The sequence below is a fragment of the Schistocerca gregaria genome, chromosome 1 (genome assembly GCF_023897955.1).
Source record: "Schistocerca gregaria isolate iqSchGreg1 chromosome 1, iqSchGreg1.2, whole genome shotgun sequence".
Classification (NCBI taxonomy): Eukaryota; Metazoa; Arthropoda; class Insecta; order Orthoptera; family Acrididae; genus Schistocerca; species Schistocerca gregaria.
Window position 1 is genome coordinate 812,256,826 of NC_064920.1, and position 23,789 is coordinate 812,280,614.

Sequence of the window (23,789 nt, forward strand, 5' to 3'; positions counted from 1 at the left end):
GAAGCAGTTGAAGAACACAGAAGAATGGGTTACCACAAGGAAGTGTGCTCGTACCATTGTTATTCAACATCTGCACTAATGATCAACCATTGCCTGAAGGAAGTCTATGCTGATGACTGTGCAGTCACTGATCAGGCCGACTGTTTTGAGAAGCTGGAAAAAAACTTGTCTACTATAAGGAAAATCATCTGAAGCCGATTCCTGACAAAACACAGACCTGTGTATTCCACTACAGGAACAAAGAAGCAGCTAAAATCATCTCGTAACGACTTGCTCTTGAATACTATCTGACTCCCAAATATCTGGGAGTGACTTTGGACCGTACATTTACATATAAGACACACTGTCTAAAAATGAAACAGGAAGTATCTGCTAGAAACAACACAGTTCCGAAACTGACAGTACCACATTTGAAGCTTACCCACGCATCGTGAGAACTTGGGCATTAGTGCTGTGTTACTCCAGAACTGAATACGCATGCTCGGCATGAAACAAGTCCAGCCATGCCATAAATATTGTTGTGGCACTTAGTAAGACCTGTCACATTACCACGGGTTATTTAAGAACTATACCCGTAGATATACTCCACTTTCGTACTGGCATAGCCCCTCCTGAAATTAGACACGAGATAGCTGATAGGCGTGAGAAAAGCAAGGCGATGACTACGGAAGTCCACTATTTATATGGTTGTCAACCAGCACATCCTCGGCTGAAACCAAGAAAGAGCTTCTTGGCAACTACTGAGGTTCTTTTAGGCACACCACAGTTAGCACGGATCTCAAAGTGGTGAGGGAGAGTCAACATTTGGAGAAATAGATGGTACCGAAGGAAGAGCTACCAACCGGTCATTCAGAGAAGTGACAACATGGAAGGCTCTCAACAAACTGCGCTGTAGTACCACGAGATACAAGACCAACTTGCTGAATTGGGGCCTTCTCGGAGAGTCTAATTTTTTGCAAGTGTGATGCTGCGCAGACAAAAGCGTCTACTATAGTGTTCTTCAGCAGCTGCCACATGTACTGTGAGAGACTGCACGAATGCACTCAACGTGGTCAATTTCTGGCCAACGAATGTACAAACTGGTGTCAACGATCGATTTCCATTTGTTGATTTTATACTTTGTGCCGGATGGATATAATTACTGTGCAGCTACTCAGGGAGATCCAGTGTGGGCTGTAATTAAGTTGCGGCAACGAAATTCGGTAGGTATGCTAATGCGTTTAAGTGGAACCGATTTACGCCAAGAAACATTATTTCCAATTTTGACCATCACGTGCAAATCTGGTGCTGTGAATGGCAGAAAAATGTATAGAAATGTTTCCATATGTAATGGATTAGGAAATGGACGTGGACAAAAAATGTCAACAAAGGGAGGTACTGCGGTAATTTACAGCTTATTAATGTTATTAATTATTTTGTAGTGAAAACCTAGGAAAATCATTATCTGACGATCACCTCCAGAACACACAGGAAGTTATTATTCAATTTGTGGGACTTAATCACTAATAAGGCTTTTCAATTAATTCTTAACTTTAATTACTCTCCTGCTAAATTCTTGCAGCGTCCTTTATGAGACACGTAGTACTGCTACCTCTTGAGGCTATGGCATTAATATCGGGACCTTTTTCAAAGGAACGTTGGAAAGGCTAGCTCCATACTTCTGACTAATAGGTTTGCAATATTGATTCTCGCTGAATATGCGGTAAAAGCTTGTCTCTCCTGCTAGACTAAAGGTCTCTTCATTGCCATTGTCCGTCCAGACATGGTTGGAAGGGACATGGTTGCAGCATGTAGACAGCTTCACTATCAGGCAGTTCTAAGAAACCGCTTGGGCTATCAGTGCACGAATCACGACCAGACTGAGTCTGTATCGTCGTCCATGTGTCACAACCTGCACTGGTATGTTAAGTGTATTCCGTCTACAAAGGACATATTAATTGAGACGCAGGGGCTTCGTATTGGCGAATAAATACGAAATATCAGTGCCTGTATTATTAAGCAGTACGAGACAATTATTGCTTTGGACACGCATGTACGCATGAGTGCTCCGTTAGTATTGCGAGAGGAATAGCCCCTGTGAGTGCAGTTGAGAGCTTGGCTAGCAGTCAACTTACGTTGGTACTAATGACGTCTGTTGCCTGAAATATCAGACTATTCTTAGTTCTTCCGGGAGGCTGAAGAAAGTTGTGAAGACAGCTAGTCTCACTCACGGCACCTCTTCACAGCAGTTGATTTGTAGCATCGTTACGAGGACTGATCAAGATCTTCTGGTCTGGAACATACTGGAGTACTGTAATGGAATGGAACATGTACATAAAAACATAAGGAGACAACAAGGTTCATGTAAGGTGCAATGGTTAAGCTCAAAGATGACACGAAGGCGGACACAAAAGTGGACAACATCGAAAAGACACGCTGGCCAACTATTTAAAGAGCCACAATAGCTCTCTACAAATGGACAGGTGTAATGCAGGTCGGAGGAAGTTGCCGACGGGTTGACGCCAGACCCAGAAAGCCATGAGTCCGAGTGGCTTTGTGCATTGAAAAATGCCAGAGTGCGCCAAAAAAGTGAGCCAGCAAATCTCAGCCCCGCATCTGAATTGTTTATCTCCTATTGAACATAAACATTTTTTTCCTAAATTCGAAACATATAGGCTAAGGGAGTGGGTTTGCCACCGAGTTACAGGGGTTGGACAAAAATATGGAAGTACCAAAACGAAAACACGGTGTGGGAAACCCGTTGGCATTGGAAACTGTTTCAGATCGTCTCGGAATGGATAAATACAGGTGCTGTATAGTTTTCGAGTTAATTTTACACTATTCTTCTTGCAAAATAGTGGCAGTTCGGATAATTATAATGGAGGTGAATAGCGATCATGCACTCCTCTCCAAAGTATACCGCAAAGGCTGAATAACATTGACATTTCGTGACGGTGGTGGGCAGGGGAGATGCGACAAGTCACCCTCGTGCTCACAAAGACAGCCCGGGACAACTCGAGCTGTTTGAACAGGGACCCTTTCCTACTGGAACAGAGCATCACCGTTGGGGAACAAACACTGCGCCATGGAACGGAGGTGATCAAAACGGTTACGTAATCTTTGGCAGTAATGTTGCACTGCATAGTAACCATGGAGCCCTTGTATTACCACGATATGACGGTCCAAATCATCACTGAACCACCACCTTTTTTCACTCTTGTGAGCAACAAGACTTGTCAGAACAAGTGTCTTTCATCCCAGCTTTTATGGCTTCGGTACCACGTTTTCCTGCTACGGAGAATTTGCATCAGTGATGAGTGATATTGGAATTCCATCTCACCTTGATGTTCCTTCCTTATGGAGCTTTCTTCGTTTTGTTCTTGCGCTGACAGGGTTCGCCAATGCACCCTTCAATCCTGCAGTGACTTTCGCAGCTGTCGTCCTCTTATTTTTCGCCACAATCTTCTTCAATGAAATGACAGTGTGGCATTGATGGTTTTGAGGTCCCATCTGGGCAAGTTCGGCAGACGGGTGCAAGTCTTATTTCCGGTGACGCTACTTTGGGCGTCTTGCGCGTCCTGATGATAAAATGAGGATGATGACAACACAACACCCAGTCCAAGAACGGAGAAAAATCTCCGACCCGGCTGGGAATCGAACATGGGTTCAGCTGCATGGTAGGCAAACACGTTACCACTCAGCTAAGCAGGCGGACTCCTCTTCAATGACCGTCTATCACGATCATTCAACACACACTTTCATCGGCGTTGTGATTTCGCGAATAATATTCCTGCATGCGATGTAAAGGTGTAAATGTTCAATATGATGCTCCTTGAAACACAAAACACTTCGGTTACCTTTGGGACAGAAGCACACACCATTCGAACACGAACAATTTGCCCACGTTTGAAGTCAGTTAGCTCCAACATAATACACCCACAACTACCAAGAACGCTATTCATATCACGACTGACATTTGCAACGTACTGAGGACGTTGCCCAGTGCCATTCGTGGTCAAATACAACAGGGTAACATGAAAGCTTGGACAGAATTTGTATTTACGTGCAAGCATCCATTTCTGGTGGTGTGTTATGAACTTTTGCATCTGTAAGGCTGGTCACTTCTTCTTACTCTAAGAGTCGAAGTAGCGTCGAAGCTATAATAAACATTCGTTGTGCAAGCTGGCCAGCTTGCACATCGACACCGCCTGCAAAAGCACTTAGTTGTTGACACTCAGAAGTGGCAGATGTGGATGACTTCTTCATCGGTGCTCAACAGCTGACCAATAGGTTTGACAATAGTACTGCACAATATTAGTAGGTAATTATGTATCAGTTACCTTGCTCCAACGGCGTCTCTTTTCCCTATACACGGAACAATTCATAGCCTAGCCGTTTCTGTGGGAATAACAGAAGATTAGAACTTTCAGAAAGTTATCCAAAATGTTTTGAAGGTGAGTTGTGACAATTATAATAAAACAAACAGTGTTACCCAGATTGAACTTCGTTTATTGTGGGGTGAGAACCTGGTGACGACATTGCCGTTTTTATGATACATCACTTGGTGCAAGCAAAGTGTGGCTCTGTCCTTCGTACAACATGACACAGTAGTGAAGGTGTAGGCGGGGTCCATTGTGTTTGGGCAGTATGAAGCAGATCACGATCAGTTCGTTTCCGAAACACAATAACGGTAGTTTACGCCTTATACCACAGCAAGGTCTAAAAGAGATAGAGTCTCTCTTTACTGACGGCTGTAGATTCCTATACCTAAGCTTCCGTAGTCGCCCAGATAGATACAATCTAAGACACACAAATAAATAAGCTTAGGAATGAAAGCAGTTTAAGTCGCTGAAGAGTGAAAATACGAGTGGACCTGAAGAGGGCTCTCTACAGATTCCAGGACGAGTACGAGGAACAACAAGAGAACGATTGTTAGTCGTGCTACACATTACGGCTACAATCAGTAAATATTAGCTACAGGAAGAACAACTTGTAATACCTGCTTCATAACGGATAACAATCTATGGTCATTATAACACAGCTACTCTTTCAACAACTGGCTGAGTGTTTGTTGCTTTTTTGTAGCTGCAGCATCAGGATCACAAATCACCTAGGAAACATCCTAAAACTGTAAATTATTTGTGATCTATTGCAGTTCACGAAATTCGACACCTGGGCAGAGGTAAAATTCGAAATAGCTGTATCAGTGTTATTAAAAAGTACAATGGGATCTTCCCTCGGACATGCAAGCATATCTGAAGCAAAAAAGCAATGAAGCGACTGAAGCCATCAAGAAATACGAGTAATGTATTCGCAGTTGCAAATATGAACAAGCATATTGGAAAGACGACAATGAGAATTTGTGATAGCCCAAGACACAATATATATAAATGACCTAGTAGATAGTGTCGGAAGTTCCATGCGGCTTTTCGCGGATGATGCTGTAGTATACAGAGAAGTTGCAGCATTAGAAAATTGTAGCGAAATGCAGGAAGATCTGCAGCGGATAGGCACTTGGTGTAGGGAGTGGCAACTGACCCTTAACATAGACAAATGTAATGTATTGCGAATACATGGAAAGAAGGATCCTTTATTGTATGATTATATGATAGCGGAACAAACACTGGTAGCAGTTACTTCTGTTAAATATCTGGGAGTATGCGTGCGGAACGATTTGAAATGGAATGATCATATAAAATTAATTGTTGGTAAGGCGGGTACCAGGTTGGGATTCATTGGGAGAGTCCTTAGAAAATGTAGTCCATCAACAAAGGAGGTGGCTTAAAAAACACTCGTTCGACCTATACTTGAGTATTGCTCATCAGTGTGGGATCCGTACCAGATCGGGTTGACGGAGGAGATAGAGAAGATCCAAAGAAGAGCGGCGCGTTTCGTCTCAGGGTTATAACCGTGATAGCGTTACGGAGATGTTAAGCAAACTCAAGTGGCAGACTCTGCAAGAGAGGCGCTCTGCATCGCGGTGTAGCTTGCTCGCCAGGTTTCGAGAGGGTGCCATTCTGGATGAGGTATCGAATATACTGCTTTCCCCTACTTATACCTGCCGTGGAGATCACGAATGTAAAATTAGAGAGATTCGATCGCGCACGGAGGCTTTCAGACAGTCGTTCTTCCCCCGAACCATAGGCGACTTGAACAGAAAAGGGAGGTAATGACAGTGGCACGTAAAGTGCCCTCCGCCACACACCGTTGGGTGGCTTGCGGAGTATGAATGTAGATGTAGATGTAGACTCGAACCCACACTTCCCACTTTAGACGTACAGTCGCCTTACCGCTTCGGCTATCCGTGCACGAATCATAGCCAGACCCAGACTTTGATTTGTCGTCGGCCACGTATCAAACCTGCATTCGTACGTTACGTAAATTCCCACCCAAAAAGGACATATTTATTGAGAGTTGAGAGCCTGGTATTGGCGGATAAATACGAAACAGCAGAAGTACATTGTAATGTTCCTTCGGACAGGCATGCATGTCCGTAGGAACAGGAACTGCAGCGAATACAGCCGTCAATAAATATAGGAAATGTATTCGCAGTTGGTTAACCACCATCGGTTGTGTATTGGAATGACAATGAAAATTAGTACTAGACCGGGATTCAAACCCAGGTTTCTAGCATGCATGAATGTTCGAAGGAACATTACATCGTACTGTTAATTACACAGATATTATTATTTCGTATTTATTGGCCAACACCAGGCAGTCCACTCTCAATAAATACGTTCTTCCTGGGTAGGAATATACGTAACGTATGAGTGCAGATTGTGACACATGGACGACGACACAAGGAAATTTGCATGTTGCCGTGGTTCGTCCACGGATAGCCGAAGCGGTTAAGGCAACAGCTCACGTAAAGCGGGAAAACTGTTTTCCGGCACAAATTATCACTGTCGTCCGTCCAATATACTGCCTATGGTTGTTGATGTTCACGGAGTTGTCAATTGCGCTGGTGGAAAGTTGGAACTCGGCTTTTAACTATACTCACTCGTTCCCTGCAGATATAAGCCACTTACTTCAATAAAAAATTTTAATGATGACACCAATGTACTGTAACTAATAAAAAGTGACAAGTCATTTCCTGTAATTTATTTCTCAGCATTCTATTAGATGGAGAAACGAATTGCGATGTAATTCACATCGTAATTACGGCACAGAATGTTTATTTAGTTGCACAAGACTTTCGAAAGCACATAGGGAGCCCTCTCACGTACGGCGGGATGATTAAGTGCCGTAAATCAGCTGTCGGTGGTGATTTATAGCGGCCGATTCCCCCCCTCCCCTCCCCGTGCCGTCCCGGCCGGTGCCGTTAGCGGAGCGAGCACCGCGGCACCGCGACAGGGGAACATCGGCCGCCGGCCGGCCGGCTGCGGCTGTCGCAAGCCCGCGCGTTCCGCACGCCCGCCCCGCCGTCACAGAGGGACTTTCTCTGCCGTTTCGCAGCCACAACTGATCACTCGGTAGCCAAGTTTCGGCGTGGTTCATTTTGTGGTCCAGAGCGAAACCGGCGGTAATACGGCATTTGTGCCAGGTCCAAACCGAAATTAACCACCACTAGTTTCTGATTTGGAACAACACGCTTTCGAAATAACGAGTACGTTTCAAAAGCTCTACGTAACGAGCCAGTGTCATATAAAAGAAAGGGGAAAATATGCATGGTGTGCGTGAATGTGAGTTAGCGGGAATTATTTATTTCGTTCAGTCCGCAGCTCTTGGTCTCGTGGTAGCGTTCTCGCTTCCCGGGCACGGGGTCCCGGGTTCGATTCCCGGCGGGCCGGCCGGAGTGACCGAGCGGTTCTAGGCGCTACAGTATGGGACCGGGTGACCGCTACCGTCGCAGGTTCGAATACTGCCTCGGGCATGGATGTGTGTGATGTCCTTAGGTTAGTTAGGTTTAAGTAGTTCTAAGTTCTAAGGGAATTGATTACCTCAGACGTTAAGTCCCATAGTGCTCAGAACCATTTGAACCATTTTTGATTCCCGGCGGGGTCAGAGATCTTCACGTGCCTCGAGATGACTGGGTGTTGATGTGTCGTCTTAATCATCATCATTCATCACCATTAAGGTCGGGGGAAGGCAATGGCAAACCACCTCCTCCAGGACCTTGTGTAGTACGGCGCTGCGGATCTCCCGCATCATTCCCCTACGCTCTGTCACGGAGAATGGGACTAATTCATTATCATCATCTTTTCGTTCATTCATCGCCCTCCATTAATCCCGTCAAGAGGGGGAAACTTCAAAGCTAAGCAAAGAGTCAAGATTTTCACAGTCCATTCACAACGATGTGGCCACCACCTATGTTCCACGTGAAGGTGTAGTAACCACTCACAGAAGGAAAATGGCAGTACTACCAGTGTTGCGGTGTATAACTTGTGTGTGTGTGTGTGTGTGTGTGGTGTCGTAACGAGGAAACAGAACGATTTCTCTGATGTCCAAAAACGCATGATCATTGGATTTCAGACCAAAATGGAAGATTTTCAGAAACGGCTGCCGTGGATAAAGTATACAGTGAATGGGAAAATGGTGCTGAGACAAGCGTGGTGCAACATAGGCCACAGATGATGGCGTTAAAAGACTGCGGAGTTGTGTACGGGTAGATAGACGTGCAACAGTTGAGCAAGTGGCCGCCCAGATGAACGAAGGGGAAACTAGACATCCACTGAGAGGCGACAGATGATGATCAGATGGCTCTAAGCACTATGGGGCTTCCATCTGACGTCATCAGTCTCCCAGACTTAGAACAACTTAAACCTAACTAAGGACAGCACACATATCCGTGCCCGAGGCTTGATTCTAGCCTGCGACCGTAGCAGCAGCGCGGCTCCAGACGGAAGCTCCTAGAACCGCTTGGCCACCGCGCCCAGCCGAGAGGCGACAGACGGTCGCTGGCATGTAAGGCGTGAAACGTCTGAAGGCAAGTTCAAATGGTTCATATGACTCTGAGCACTATGCGACTTAACTTCTGAGGTCATCAGTCGCCTAGAACTTATAACTAATTAAACCGAACTAACCTAAGGACATCACACACATCCATGCCCGATGCAGGATTCGAACCTGCGACCATAGCGGTCGCGCGGTTCCAGACTTTAGCGCCTAGAACCTCTCACCTACCCCGGCCGGCCGTGAATAACAACCTTATACAACATGAACCTCTGTGTGAGGTGCAGGAATTGTCGATGATGTTCTGGAAGGTACCGGCAGGAATGTGGAACTATCCCGATTCCAGTGCCGTGGACAGCCTCATTATGTTCCCGGTTGGCGATCCATAGCGCGACCAGCCCGATCGAGGTGGTCTCACAGATTCTCGATTGGGTATTAATCCTGGGAGTTTGTGGCCAGGGGAGTGTGGTAAACTCACCCTAGTACTCTTCCAACCACACACATACACTGCGAGCAGCGTGACACGTTGCATTGTCCTGCTGGTAGATGCCATCGTGTCGAGGAAAAACAAACAGCACGTAGCGATGGACATGGTCCCCAAGGATAGATGCATATTATTTGTATTTTTTTGTGGTTTTAGGGCGCACAACTACAATGGTCATTAACGCCCAGCACATTTGAGTTGATCCACTGTACCTTCCAGAAAGACGAGATTATCCAGGGAATATCATGAAAACCTTCTTCAGAACATAACGCTCCCTGCTCTGGGCTAGCACCTTTCGACAGTTGTTACATGATACTTGCCTTCAGCCGGCCTGAGTGGCCGGCCGGTTCTAGGCGCTACAGTCTGGAACCGCTCGACCGCTACGGTCGCAGGTTCGAATCCTGCCTCGGGCATGGATGTGCGTGGTGTCCTTAGGTTAGTTCCAGGGGACTGATGGCCTTAGAAGTTAAGTCCCATAGTGGTCAGAGCCATTTGAATCATCTTTGTTATTTACGCTGCTGACATGTAGTCACATTAATGTGACTGGATAATGCATAAGGGGCGATCAAAAAGTTTCAGTTCGAAGGACGTACAATCCAGGCTCAATATGTCAATCAAGCAAATTTGCCGTGAGCATTGGGGCAATAATCCCACCGATGAACAAAGTTGCGGATACCAGTTTGCACCGTGCCCTGGTGCGTGATGAAGTACGTCACTGCGTGCTTCACAACCTCGTCCGACAGCTACCGTCGACTATTCAAGGCCCTGTCTGAAGGGACCGAAGGCGTGATAATCGCGTGAGGAAACATCATGACAATAGGCCGGATGAACGAACGTCTCGTTCCTGAACTGGAGTAACTTCGGTGCTACGACATTTGCGATATAGAATGAAATGATTATTAAATCAAGACCATACGCTGCCGACAGGCGTTGATATACATCAACGGGGACAGTTGAAAATGTGTGTCTTGAACGGGACTCGAACCCAGGATCTCTTGCTTACATGACAGACGCTCTAACTATTGTTTAATGTCATTTTGTTCATTTTGGTTTGTTGCATCTGCTCGGGGCGGACGTAGCAAGACACCCGTTTCAGTTCGTCGTTGATCCATTAACTCAGTTTTGTTATTACAGGGGGCAGCTAACCCTCTGACCGAACACGCTGAGGTACCTTGCCGGCAGTCCATCTGAGCCACCGAGGGCACAGAGGATAGTGCGACTGCAGGGACTTATACCACGCACGCTCCCTGTGAGATCGACATTCCCAACTTAATGTCCACACACTACATTCGTAGCGTCCCTGCCCATTACACTCACTCGCGGCATACAATCCTACCGAGTCCCGTAAGAGTTCGGACAATACGTGTGCATCCGCACAGAAGAAGAAGGTCAATGGCTGGTTAATCTGAACTATATTTGAAGATGGTATCTGTTCTTTCAAATGGCTCTGAGCACTATGGGATTTAACTACTGTGGTCATCAGTCGCCTAGAACTTAGAACTACTTATACCTAACTAACCTAAGGACATCACACACATCCATGCCCGAGGCAGGATTCGAACCTGCGACCATAGCAGTCGCGCGGTTCCTGACTGCGCGCCTAGAACCGCTAGACCACCGCGGCCGGCTATCTGTTCTTTCGGACATGTCCGAAACAACAGATAGCATCTTCATATATATTTCCGATGTAGGGACGTGCGTTATAGTGAAGCAGCAGCATCCATTCCACAACTGTGGTTTTCGACAGCAATGCTGTCCCGTGCACATTCTTGGTTCTCCGATAGATGTTTTCGATGTTTGTCGTACGGCAGTTAAGAAAAGAACAACAAACGTTGACTTTATTTGGACACATTTGGCAATAACATAACCATATTTCACTTTCCCACGTTTGCTGAATAAACGTCGGAAAATCACAAATGCCACACTCATCCCTTGCCTACTCACCATGTCGGTGCTCATATACCCACATCGGAGTCTCGCTACTTAATATATACAGTGCAGCAACGTCCTCAAACGAAAACATTTTGATCGCCCCTCATACATTAACGGCGGCAACGGCCTTGCCGCAGTGGATATACCGGTTCCCGTGAGATCACCGAAGTTAAGCGCTGTCAGGCGTGGTCGGCACTTGGATGGGAGACCATCCAGGCCGCCATGCGCTGTTGCCATTTTACGGGGTGCACTCAGCCTCGTGATGCCAAATGAGGAGCTATTCAACCGAATAGCAGCGGCTTCGGTCAAGAATACCATCATAACGATCGGGAGACCGGTGTGCTGACCCCACGTCCCTCCTATCCGCATCCTCCTCTGAGGATGACACGGAGGTCGGATGGTCCCGGTAGGCCACTCGTGGCCTGAGGACGGACTGCTGATACATTAACGAAACACAACAGATTCATAGAAACTCTATCTGTATCCTATATTGACGATAAATCATCCCTACACCGCTTAATGCTCATGCCAGCTATGTTTACTCAAGTAAATTAGTGAAAGAGCTGCTGCTATAGAAATAACATCCGCCTCCTCCTACTAGGTAGCTGCTGTTTATTTGCTGCTGACAGCTTAAAGTTTAGTTGATTGAACGATATTTTCAAAAGAAAATGTTCGCATATCTACTTAAATAGTGTCTCCGTTGCCGACGTCCCTAACGCACGGCGTACGTTAGAGTTCGACTCGGAGGTAACTCGGTTCGAGTCCTGGTGGTGGAAAATTTTCACTGCCAGTATTTGGTCGCAAAGGGAAGGAGAGGTAGTGGCGAAAAGTTTCTGACCACCAGTCTTTGCGCCAATATCCTCGAGTAGTTTCAGTCAGCTCCGCAATACTTATCAAGCGATACTGATGCGTCCGTCAGATTGGAGCCTTTAAGTTCGGCAGCTCGCTTGTTGCTATTTAGGAGGAGCAAACTACGTCCCGGCACCGGGTTTCACCCTCTCCCTTAGCTTCATACATAAGAACACAAAAACAAATAAATAAATGAATACTATATAACCACTTATCACAGTCATCCACATGACACAGATACACACTAGACACTTCTTAATAAGTCGAAGAAAGGCAACGGAAAATCTCCTCCACTATGACTCGGCCTAGAAAGGCGATGCACGATTCCTGCGTCTGTCTCCTACGGTTCTTCCATGAGTATGGAACTAATCTGACTTTGATGTAAACAATGAGTCCTATACACAATACATTAAAACATATCATCCAGCTATGCAATCAACTTGCTACTTGCCATATAACTATCGGATAAAATATAAAGGCCGTGCCCGCATCTCGTGGTCGTGCGGTAGCGTTCTAGCTTCACACACCCGGGTTCCCGGATTCGATTCCCGGCGGGGTCAGGGATTTTCTCTGCCTAGTGATGGCTGGGTGTTGTGTGATGTCCTTAGGTTAGTTAGTTTTAAGTAGTTCTAAGTTCTAGGGGACTGATGACCATAGACGTTAAGTCCCATAGTGCTCAGAGCCATTTGAACCAGCCATAAAGGCCGTAGCCGAGCGGGATAGCTAAGCTTAGGGACCGATGACCTCAGGCAGTTTGGTCCCATAAGACCTTACCATAGTTTTCCAGATTTTAAAGGCCGTAAATTCAGTAATACCTAAGAATTACAATTACGAACCACTTAAATTGGAACGAACACACAGAAAATTTTGTGATGGAGGCCAACGAGAGACTGCGATTTATTGGCTGAACACTTAGGAAATGCAACAGATCCCCTAAAGAGACTGCCAGCACTACGGTTGTCCGTACTCTTTTGGAGTACTGCTGCGCGGTGGAGGATCCTAACCACATAGGACTAACGGAGTGCAGCGGGAAAGTTCAGAAAAGAGTAGCACGTTTTGTATTATCGAGAAACAGAGGTTAGAGTCTCACGGACGTGATACAGGATTTGGGGTGGGCATCGTTAAAACAAAGACCTTTCGCGTCGCGGCTGAATCTTCTCACGAAATTTAATCAACTTTCTCCTCTGAATGCGAAAGTATTTTGTTGACGCCGACCCACGTAGGGAGAAACGATAATCATAATAAAATAAGGGAAATCAGAGCTCGCATGGAAGGATATAGATGTTCGTTTTTTCCACGCGCTCTTCGAGAGTGAAATAATAGAGAATTATTGCGCAGGTCGTTCGATGAACCCGCTGCGAGGCAGTTAAGCGTGATTTGCTATTGTAGAACTTCTCAATTGCTGACTCTAGATACTAAGGTAATTTGACCGGAAACTGATTTTTGTTGTCAGCAAATAAACCTTTAAGGAGCAAACTTGTTCCGAAGTGAAAATAAGAATTCGAAGGGTCTTATATAAGCTTCTGTAAGATGTACAGTTACCTCTTTAACACAATACTCTTATTGCCGACTTCTTCTGAATGAACACTTTATCTACCTGTTCCTTAAAGGTCCATTCTCCTAAGTCACCTACATAATAAGCAATTTTTACTATTTCTTTATGGAAGAACTATTGAAGCAATCAATGTAAATATTTTTTGTACATCAATTATCGACTCGTGGTCAACATTTTATGATTTGATGAAGTTTTATTGGGTTATCAGTCGAGTCAAGGCAACGTTTCGACAAATTTCCTACTTGTTGTCAGGAAAACATGACGAGTAGGAAACTTGTAGAAACGTTGCCGCAGATCGATGCCTTAACTCGACTGATAACCTGAGAAAACTTCATCATCGCGATTTACCGAGAAAGCCTCCATTCCCAGTCATGTTTTCTGTTTTTTTAAAGTAATTGTCATCATTAAACTCCACCCCCCCCCCCCCCATTCGAGGAGTTAATGTTCATCTGTACAAAATTATGTATGTACATGGCGGAACTCCTGCAGTTTGAAAATCTTACTGAAATAAAAAAATAAACAATTTCCTTAACCTATAAGACATAAATCAAAGAGTAGTAGCACGGTATCGTAAATAAAAAAAGATAATGACGGTCGTTTGAAACAAAGGTGTAGTTTTGGCGTGTGTTTCTGGTCACTTTTTTCCAATATTAATGAGTAGATTAAAATATAAAAATTACCTTTTACTCCTTGTGGAAATGCACTAGGATTAATACAGCCAAATTTCAGAAATAAATCTTAAGTAGCATGCCTGCAATCCTTTCCGTCAGATTCAAATACACTGTATCTCAAGCTACAGAATTAATTACAGTGCCTTAGAAGATAATTCTAAGACCACATGGGGCGTGAATATGCTAAATAAGCGAACGCTTTTGTCCATAGGTCAACACAGTGAGAGACGATTTGAGGGCAAAACGCGCAGAACTGATTTTATTGATTAGTTTACGTAAGTATTTACTCTATTTTCTTATCTTATTATATCTCAAGGAATTTTACACGCTATTTTTCACTCAGAGTAGGAGCATTAATGCCTATTTCTAGTGCTAACAGCTGATTATTTATTGCTTGAAACCTGATAGTGAAAGTCTTTCTGATGGAAGCAAAAGAGATTGGAGTTAAGCGTTCACTGGACGACGAGGTCATTAGAAGAGGAGAACAAGATCGGATTGAGGAAGGTTGCTGTGGATACGGCCGTGACCTTTATCCTGCGTAAAAAACGCAGATGGCAGCAGTGAACCCCCTAAATATGTCTCATTTCAGGGAAAGGACAAAGTAACGGGAATATTCGTACATGCGAAGAGAAACAAGATGGTTGTTAGCAGATTTCTGGGCCTCCTTTTGCTTGAATAACGCCTTATATCCGGCACGAGATGAACAAATGCACACAACAAAAAAAGTTTGCATCAGATCGGTTTCGAGAGTTCTGGAAATTGTACAGAAAATTCGAATAGAGATCAACACAATCGTTTCCGCCCTTTTTATTGCTCATGAAAACCACACATTGCACGTTGCACCTCCATACAGCGAGACCTTCAGAAGTGGTGGTCCAGATTGTTGTAGACACCGGTACCTCTAATACCCAGTAGCACGTCCTCTTGCATTGATGCATGCCTGTATTCGTCGTGGCGTACTATCCACGAGTTCATCAAGGCACTGTTTCTCCTGATTGTCCCATTCCTCAACGGCGATTCGGCGTAGATCACTCAGAGTGGTTGGTGGGTGACGTTGTCCATAAACAGCCCTTTTCAATCTATCCCAGCCATGTTCCATAGCGTTCACATCTGGAGAACATGCTGGCCATTCTAGTCGAGCGATGTCGTTATCCCGAAGGAAGTCCTTCACAAGATGTGCTCGATGGGGGTGCTAATTGTCGTCCACGGTGACGATTGCCTCGCCAGTATGCCGCCGATATGGTTGCATATGGGTCGGAGGGTGGAATTCATGTATCTTACAGCCGTTACGGCGCCTTCCATCTCCGTGCCGGCGCGTTCACAGGAGCTCAGTCCGTCAGTTCACCTGATGATGGCGACATGTTTGATCGCCGAAATATTGTGGCCGTTGGACACTATAGACCGGCAGTACACCCGTGGATATTTTGATTATCAAATACGCCGGGAGAAACTCAAGAATCACATTACAAATGTTATTTACTTTGGCTTTCGGACACTGTTCTGCTTGGTTAGTTAATTAGTTTCATGTTCCACGGATCATTTATACAATAAATGGTAATCGTGGCGACGTGCCATTTGATGTCCACATCACAAATTAATTTATAGATATGACTACATGCCGAACATTTAGGAGTGCTTTTGTAAACATACAGATGTGATATACAGATGTGTTTACTACTAGTTACCTTTTACAATAATAGAAAATCTACGGAGTAGAAGGAGTTGTCAAGAAGAGAATTCCTCAGCTTGTTTTAAAATTTTACTTTGCTGTCTGTCACACATTTTATATCACTGCGTACATGATCAAAAATTTCAGTTGCAGCGTTGTGTGTCCCTTTTCTTGCGAAATACCACGTTAATATGCAGTAATGAGTTTCATTTTTTCTTCTAGTATTGCAGTTGTGTAAATGGCTGTTCGTTTTGAACTGTAATGAATTGTTTACAATAAGTTCGTGACGGAATAAATATACTGTGGAGCAGTAGTCAAGATATGCAACTCCTCAAACAAATGTTCACAATATTATCGTGGGTGGGCACCGTGTATTATTCTTACAGTACGTTTTTTTAGGAATGAACACTGTCTGTATGATATTATTGAGTGTAAATATATAAAATGTGGCAGCTTACATATTTGTTTCTTCCCAAGTTTTGCAATGATTTCAAATGGAAATGTTACTGAACTAAGATTTTGGGAGTTCCAAAATGTTCTTTTTACTGCATAAATTTCATCAATTTGGAAACCTAAAACTTATGACCTTTCGACCCTATTTACTATTTCCTCACCATATGTTACGCTTATTATTAGTGCAGTAGCTCCAAATGTCCAGAACTGAATATGTTGTGTCCGTTTAAAATTGAGAGAGCAATCATTCACATAAAACTGGTCCATGACAGTTTGTTCTGTTGCTATATGTTTACTTGGATCGATTACAATACATTTTCAACTGAAAAAAGAACGAATTCTGCTAGTTATATATACTGAAGCGGCGACGGAAGCTGTGGAAGAGCGGTTCTAGGCGCTTCAGTCTGGAATTGCGCTGCCGCTACGGTCGCAGGTTCGAATCCTGCTTCGGGCATGGATACGTGTGATGTCCTTAGATCAGTTACGTAGTTCTGAGTCTAGGGGACTGATGGCCTGAGATGTTAAGTCCCATAGTGCTTAGAACCATTTGAACCATTTGAAGACTGAAGCGCCGAAGAAACTGGTATAGGTGCGCGCACTCAAAGACAGAGATTTGTGAACAGGCAGAATACAGCGCTGCGATCGCGATCGGCTATATTAGACAACAAGAGACTGGCGCAGTTCTTAGATCAGTTACTGCTGCTACAATGGCAGGGTATCAAGATTTAAGTGAGTTTGAACGTGGTGTTATAGTTGGCGCACGAGCGATGGGACACAGCATCTCCCATGTAGCGATGAAGTGGAGATTTTCCCGTACGACCATTTCACGAGTTTACCGTGAATATTAAGAATCTGGTAAAACGTCAAATCCTCGTCATTGCAGGAAAAAGATCCTGCAAGAACGGGACCAACGTGACAGAAGTGCAATCCATCCTTCAAATTGCTGCAGATTTCAATGCTGGGCCATCGACAAGTGTCTACGTGCGAACCATTCAACGAAACAGCAGCGATGTGGGCTTTCGGAGCCGAAGGTCCACTCGTGCACCCTTGACGACTGCGCGTCACAAAGCTTTACGCTTCGCCTGGGATCGTCAACACCACCATTGGACTGTTGACGATTGGAAACACTTTACCTGGTCGGACGAGTCTCTTTTCAAATTGCATCGCGTGGATGGACATGTACGGGTATGGAGACAACCTCATAAATCCATGGATCCTGCATTTCAACAGGGGATTGTTCAAGGTGGTAGAGGCTCTGTAATGGTGTGGGGCGTGTGCAATTGGAGTGAAATGGGACTCCTGATACGTCTAGATACGACCCTGACCGGTGACACGTACGTAAGCGTCCTCACTGATCACTTGCATCCATTCAAGTCCATTGTGCATTACAATGGGCTTGAGTAATTCCAGCAGGACAATGCGACACCCAACACGTCCAGAATCGGTACAGATTGGCTCCAGGAACACTCTTCTGAGCTTTAACACTTCCACTGACCACCAAACTCCTCAGACATGAACATTACTGAGCATATATGGGATACCCTAGAACATTCTGGTCAAAGAGAAATCCACCCCCCTCGCACTCTTACGAATTTATGGACAGCCCTGCAGGATTCATGGTGTCAGTTCCCTCCAGCACTCCTTCAGACGTCAGTCGAGTCCATGCCTCGTCGTGTTGCCGCACCTCTGCGTGCTCGCGGGGGCCTTACACGATATTACGCACGTGTACCAGTTTCTTTGGCTCTTCAGCGAATTAGACGGAAAATGGTTTACATATATGAGGAACAACAACAGACCTAAGAATAAATCTTGGGAATTCCGTACTTGATTTCTCCACAATCATAAGAACCCCCCTGATTAAATTGACTGAATTATTGAGCACACTTTTTTGCATTATTTGGATTAGATACGACGTTTTCTATTGATTAGCTGTCTTTTTTATCTAGGAGGAAATTGTGGTTCACACAGTCAAATGCCTTTGACGGATCATTGGAAATAGCAATTTTGTTATCTGATGCTCGTAAAATTTGGTGAGTGAATGCGTAGATCAACTGTTCTGAAACCCAAACTGTGCTTTGCTAAGGATATTACAGTTGCTCAGGTGTGATACTATTCTAGAATACATCACCTACTCTAAACTCTGGGAATACGATGTTTTTCCCTTCGGATCTCCGGGCGGGGACTTCTCAAGAGGACGTCGTTATCAGGAGAAACAAAACTGGCGTTCTACGGATCGGAGCGTGGAATGTCAGATCCCTTAATCCAGGAGGTAGGTTAGAAAATTTAAAAAGGGAAATGGATATGTTGAAGTTAGACATAGTGGGAATTAGTGAAGCTCGGTGGCAGGAGGAACAAGACTTTTGGTCTGGTGAATACAGGGTTATAAATACAAAATCAGATAGGGGTAATGCAGGAGTAGGTTTAATAATGAATAAAAAATATGAGTGCGGGTAAGCTACTACAAACAGCATAGGGAACGCATTATTGTGGCCAGGATAGACACGAAGCCCACACCTACTACAGTAGTACAAGTTTATATGACAACTAGCTCTGCAGATGATGAAGAAATTGATGAAGTGTATGATGAGATAAAAGAAATTATTCAGGTAGTGCAGGGAGATGAAAATTTAATAGTCATGGGTGACTGGAATTCGGTAGTACGAAAAGGGAAAGAAGGAAGCTTAGTAGGTGAATATGGATTGGGGGGGGGGGGGGGGGAATGAAACAGAAAGCCGCCTGGTAGAATTTTGCACAAAGGATAACTTAATTATAGCTAGCACTTGGTTCAGGAATCATAAAAGAAGGTTGTATGCATGGAAGAATCCTGGAGATACTAAAAGGTATCAGATAGATTATATAATGGTAAAACAGAGACTTAGGAACCAGGTTTTAAATTGTAAGACATTTCCATGGGCAGATGTGGACTCTGACCACAATCTATTGGTTATGAACTGTAGATTTAAACTGAGGAAACTGCAAAAAGTGGAAATTTAAGGAGATGATACCTGGATAAACTGACTAAACCAGACGTTGTACAGAGTTTCAGGGAGAGAATAAGGGAAAAATTGACAGGAATGGGGGAAAGAAATACAGTAGAAGAAGAATGGGTAGCTTTGAGGGATGCAGTAGTGAAGGCAGCAGAGGATCAAGTAGGTAAAAAGACGAGGGCTAGTAGAAATCCTTGGGTAACAGAAGAAATATTGAATTTAATTGATGAAACGAGAAAATATAAACATGCAGTAAATGAAGCAGGCAAAAAGAAATACAAACGTCTCAAAAATGAGGTCGACAGGAAGTGCAAAATGGCTAAGCAGAGGTGGCTAGAGGACAAATGTAAGGATGTAGAGGCTTATCTCACTAGGGGTAAGATAGATACTGCCTACAGGAAAATTAAAGAGACCTTTGGAGATAAGAGAACCACTTGTATGAACATCAAGAGCTCAGATGGAAACCCAGTTCTAAGAAAAGAAGGGAATGCAGTAAGGTGGAATGAGTATATAGAGGGTCTATACAAGGACGATGTACTTGAGGACAATATTATGGAAATGGAAGAGGATGTAGATGAAGATGAAATGGGAGATACGATACTGCGTGAAGAGTTTGACAGGGCACTGAAAGACCTGAGTCGAAACAAGGCCCCCGGAGTAGACAACATTCCATTGGAACTACTGACGGCCTTGGAAGAGCCAGTCCTGACAAAACTCTACCATCTGGTGAGCAAGATGTATGAAACAAGCGAAATACCCTCAGACTTCAAGAAGAATATAATAATTCCAATCATAAATAAAGCAGGTGTTGACAATGTGAAAATTACCGAACTATCAGTTTAATAAGTCACAGCTGCAAAATACTAACGCGAATTCTTTACAGACGAATGGAAAAACTAGTAGAAGCCGACCTCGGCGAAGATCAGTTTGGATTTCGTAGAAATGTTGGAACACGTGAAGCAATACTGACCCTATAACTTATCTTAAAAAAAGATTAAGGAAAGGCAGACCTACGTTTCTAGCATTTGTAGACATAGAGAAAGCTTTTGACAATGTTGACTGGAATACTCTCTTCCAAATTCTGAAGGTGGCAGGGGTAAAACACAGGGAGCGAAAGGCTATTTACAATTTGTACAGGAACCAGATGGCAGTTATAAGAGTCGAGGGTCATGAAAGGGAAGCAGTGGTTGGGAGGGAAGTAAGACAGGGTTGTAGTCTCTCCCCGATGTTACTCAATTTGTATATTGAGCAAGCAGTGAAGGAAGCAAAAGAAAAATTCGGTGTAGGTATTAAAATCCATGGAGAAGAAATAAAAACTTTGAGGTTGCCGATGACATAATAATTCTGTCAGAGACAGTAAAAGACTTGGAAGAGCAGTTGAACGGAATTGACAGTGTCTTGAAAGGAGGATATAAGATGAACATCAACAAAAGCAAAACTAGGATAATGGAATGTAGTCGAATTAAGTCGGGAGATGCTGAGGGAATTAGATTAGGAAATGAGACACATAAAGTAGTAAAGGAGTTTTGCTACTTGGGGAGCAAAATAACTGATGATGGTCGAAGTAGAGAGGATATAAAATGTAGACTGGCAATGGCAAGGAAAGCGTTTCTGAAGAAGAGAAATTTGTTAACATCGAGTATAGATTTCAGCGTCAGGAAGTCGTTTCTGAAAGTATTTGTATGGAGTGTAGCCATGTTTGGAAGTGAAACGTGGACGATAAATAGGTTGGACAAGAAGAGAATAGAAGCTTTGGAAATGTGGTTATACAGAAGAATGCTGAAGATTAGATGGGTAGATCACATAACTAATGAGGAGGTATTGAATAGAATTGGGGAGAAGTGAAGTTTGTGGCACGATTTGGCAAGAAGAAGGGACCGGTTGGTAGGACATGTTCTGAGGCAGCAAGGGATCACAAATTTAGCATTGGAGGGCAGCGTGGAAGGTTAAAATTGTAGAGGGAGGCCAAGAGATGTATACACTAAGCAGATTCAGAAGGATGTAGGTTGCAGTAGGTACCGGGAGATGAAGAAGCTTGCACAGGATAGGGTAGCATGGAGAGCTGCATCAAACCAGTTTCAGGACTGAAGACCACAACAACAACAATGTTTACTGTCTTTACAGTGGATGCAGTTTCGCGATAGCTGTAACAGTGGTCGTTTTCGTTACTGTGGTTATGGTGGGACGGGTGACAACAATCATGCCGTACTGATATTTTAACAGACTAATGTATGTAAATTCTTGCCAGCTAGGAGGCGCGCTGCAACACAGTGTCACAATCGCCAACAGGAAGAGAGATCGCCGCCGAAATTGTTTTTCTGTTGCCGCTCTCGTTCCCATCTTGTTGTTTCCTTATTCAGTGTCATTATGAAGTAGACTTGCGCACTCAGTATCATCAGAATTTAATGCAAATTGCCCAACAGGTAATCTCTATTTTTTCACATCAGTAACATTTTAGTTCCGCATATCATATTTTTGTTGCCGAACTAGCAAATTCTGTCGAGATTTCAATATTCTCTATTCAGTGTGACAGACTATTGGAGCACGAAGCCTCTCACCTATGTGGTCACCAGCGCTTTCTCTACAACTGCATATTTTCAACCGGCCCTTCAAGATTATTTTGAGGTTCTCGAAAGAAGGACGGAAGTGATAAATGGCCCGTTGACGTCTAAGTCTTTGAAGACACAGCACAAACTCTTCACGAACCCAGAATTTTGTTTAAGCGATTTAGGAAAACCTACGTGTCCTCTCTCACCACTGTGCCGCCTTGCACGTTGAATCCCCTTGGCAGATTTACCGTATATCTATTAGGCTCCACGAGACACAAATGCACTCTTTCTCTGATACTAGTAAACAGCTGTACGCGACCACATTTGAGCCCCTGTACAATGCGAGATATTTTTTCCCCAATTTGTTGGCCTTTGGGAGTTGCCCATTCAGCCAACTCAACAATGGCATGTCCGTCATGACGAAACGAACGTAAGAACAACAAACACTCATCTCCCGTGCTGGAGAAGTCTCCACCCCTGCCGCGACTCGAACCCGGTCCCTATGCTTGGCAATCCGCCGCGCTGACCGTTCTGCTACCAAGGTGGACACCGAGGTTCCTAGCGCAATGGTTAAGGAACTGGATTCGCATTTGGGAGGTGCCTGCGGTCCGCGTGTACGTTGTCCATAGATTCTCTAAATCGGTTGAAACGAATGCCGGGATCGTTCCTTTTAAAAAGGACCTGACATCGTTCACAACTCTTGTCCAGTCCAAACCTGGGCGCCGTCTTCGATGATATCGTCGATGGGATCTTGAATCCTCCTTCAACTCCTGTATGTGTTGTATCTATATGTAACTGTTAAATCAGTTTCACAGAAAGTCTGCAGCTCGTGGTCGTGTGGTAGCGTTTTCGCTTCCCCCGCCCGGGTTCCCGGGTTCGATTCCCGGCGGGGTTAGGGATTTTCTCTGCCTCGTGATGACTGGGTGTTGTGTGCTGTCCTTCGGTTAGTTAGGTTTAAGTAGTTCTAAGTTCTAGGGGACTGATGACCATAGATGTTAAGTCCCATAGTGCTCAGAGCCATTTGAACCATTTTTTAATTTCACAGTAAACAATCTCCCCGTACTCCTTTTTTTAAAAAAAATTAGTACAGTATTCTGGTTACTAAACTACAAATTACTAAAAAATCCACAATAAACTCACTAGTTAGTGACTCATGTAGAGTGGTTTTCGAGGCCTCATTTAGGGGCGGGAGCAAACCTCTAATGACTCCTGTGGATTCTTCCGTAACGCATGCAGTTGCATTGGTTGTAAACACAACAATCACTACGCAGAACCAGATGTCAGACGTTCTGATTTAGAACGGAAGTAGCAGTGCCACGACAAATGACATATGCATCATTTTTATTGCTCTCTATTTTAAAGTTCGCTGCACCCAAAAAGATCATAAATACTAATGCTTCTGTGAGGTTTTATGGAGTGTCGATTTCGTATTAAGATACAATTTCTCTTTTAAACAAAAAAATTTAGTTACTAAAGCAGCGAAAATTGAATATCTTGCTTTTCAAATACTCACAACAGTTGTTCTCACAATACAGAACTGATACTGAATCTACAGGTAGAATATGTAAGTGCAGCTTAAACGTTTCCTCTGGTATTGAATCAGATGAGACCTTTCTAATTATTATTGTCAAGTCACACACTCAGCTGCGCGACAATAAAAAAATGAAAAAAAAGAGACAGTGTGTAAAGAGAAAAAAAGCTGTTCTGTTTACAAGCGATAGGTTAGCGAGCAATAATCCGAATGGGGCGGACGGAAATCGGTGGATGTG

General features: G+C 44.1%; 1 pseudogene; it reads left to right on the forward strand.

Annotated features, from left to right (window-relative positions):
- Positions 1–11,405: 11,405 nt before the first annotated feature.
- Positions 11,406–11,523, forward strand: LOC126291664 (5S ribosomal RNA; annotated as a pseudogene).
- Positions 11,524–23,789: the final 12,266 nt, after the last annotated feature.